Genomic DNA, 2,500 nt, shown 5'->3' on the forward strand with positions numbered 1-2,500 from the left:
TCTATTTTTATTCATAAAAACTGTCCATGTAGAACAGAGATCTTTCTTGTTTTGGGCTCTCATAAGAATAACAGGGTAACTCTTTACACAATAACTGGAAACTAATGTACGAGATTTGCTGTTTGTGTCTAGGAACATTTTATTACAGAGAATTTGATAAATACATTTTTGTTAAGATATATAATATCTTTTTTTATTCATTCATGGTTATATATCTTGTAACAATTTTATTATAAGAAAATGCTTCGAGTTATGGAAATATCTTTGGGATGTATTTTTATCATAACAATTGTTTTTGTCTAATGATAAACAAAAAATATTTTGATTCAAGGAAGCCAAAAGGCTTTTTTTATTTACAAGGTATATATATATATATATATATATATATATATATATATATATATATATATATATATATATATATATATCATATAACTGTCACGCAGTTCTATTTACAAGCATTAGACATTTTATCTTGAAATATTTGTGAGGAGTCAAGAGGTCACTTCCAAATGTGACCTTTGACATATGATACCTATTTTTGTTTTGGCTTCCACAGAACGTTTAATACATTCTTAATCGAATGAAAGTAACTAATTCTTTGTCCCAAGGTTATTTAGCAGTTATCATCATATAAGAAAGAATATTCTCATGTGTAGAATATCATGAGTAGAATTTCTTTTATTTTGTTCATGGTCTGCATTATTACATCGTTATATATTTCCATACACTATAGTTTCTCTTTGTTGATACTTGTAAGGTTAATTGAAGTGTTTATGTTAGTTTTGACCTTTGATACTGTGACGCCAAGTACTGACAGGGTGTAACTCAAATATTCACTCAAGTCTCATCATGATTATATCCCAACATTAATTTTTTTATGTTTTTCTTATTTATTTCCTGTTTTTCATTAACACCCTTATATGCAGACAAACACACACACACACACACACACACACACACACACAAATATATATATATATATATATATATATATATATATATATATATATATATATATATATATATATATATTTGTGTGTGTGTGTGCGTATGTGTGTCTTTCTGTGTGTGCGCACGCGTATGTGGTTGCATTTATGCACATATGTAAAACAAACTGGTGACGGCAGAGAAGGCCTTTGTGCTTAGGAAACAAGTAGAAGTTCCCAGTTCCAGATTCCAGGTTGGAGTGAATACGGTCCCAAAGCAATTCAACTCAGAAATTGTTCGCTTCAGACAAGTTCATATCAGCTGTGAGGCCGCACTGTGTGCCTGTATTTCCTACACAGTAGTTTGTCAAGTTTTATCTTCAACATCTTTTTATATAATATTATATATAATAATAAAAGCAAGGTTCTGTGATTCCTATTAAATTTTATAAAATGCATATGGAAGTAGGATTTTTTTTTTCAATAGCCTTGTTAGTGAGGAGTCGATGAAGATAATGAAAATCATTAAAATTAGTCGCAGTAAATGAGGTAGAGAGTAAAAGCGCTTTTGGTATTCAGTAATTTTCTTTTTGAAGATTTGTCGTCTGATAAGAACCACTTACTTAGAACTTATTGTTTACGCAAATAGAAGTTGGTTAAGGCTACAAAAATAGAAACTGAATTAGATTTTTTCAATGAGCTTTACGAAGAATCTTATGAAAATCACATCATGTTTCAATAACAAAATTATTTTTTTAACGGAAAGGAAAATACATACGGAGCAATTTAAGTTAAAAATCATTTGGTCCTAAATGTGTAGCTCTAAATTAGCCCTTTACACAGACAGTATGCATGATCGCTAAAATACATTAATATTAGCTACCTCCTTAACAAATTTAGTCAATCTATTTTGCTGAAGCGACATATTTACACTTAGTAATCAAAGTAACATCTAAATTCTGTCTTTCAAAATCAAGTTCAATTTTGCTGCTACAATCACTGAGAAGAGACTACCACGTTTTCCTCCTATACATGGCTGTTTCTTTTGTTTTCCTCAAGTTTTTGTCTCCTCTTTTCATTTAAATTCTACATGTTTTTAGCAGACACTAAACGCAAGTTAGACCACTTCCTCTTAGGCATGATTAGTTGCCAAAAACTAGCAAAAAACACTATATAAACAGACGTTAGCTGATCGAGACTGAGAGCACATGTGCGGACATACCAACTCACTATATTGATCGGGTAAGCACTGCCTTGTAGAGTCAAAAGTGAAAGTGAAAGTGAAACTGTGTGCTTTCACGTAGAAAGGAAGAAATATCGTGCTGTAAAAAGCAAAATACAATCCAATATCAAAGAAACCAATTGCAAAATAACTAGGTCGCTGGATGATAGGGCTGTCAGGTAGATCCTTGGGTTAGCATATGCATGCACAAAACTGCAATTTTTACCTACTAAAATACTCCAGATTGCTTTCATCTTTCGTCTGGCAACAGTACACACCTCGAGGCTAAAGGAGAGCGGTAAAACTAAAATTCGTGATTTTGACCCAAAAATCGAGTTTCTTCCCTTAA

The sequence above is a fragment of the Palaemon carinicauda genome, chromosome 32, assembly GCF_036898095.1.
Source record: "Palaemon carinicauda isolate YSFRI2023 chromosome 32, ASM3689809v2, whole genome shotgun sequence".
NCBI classification, from domain to species: domain Eukaryota; kingdom Metazoa; phylum Arthropoda; class Malacostraca; order Decapoda; family Palaemonidae; genus Palaemon; species Palaemon carinicauda.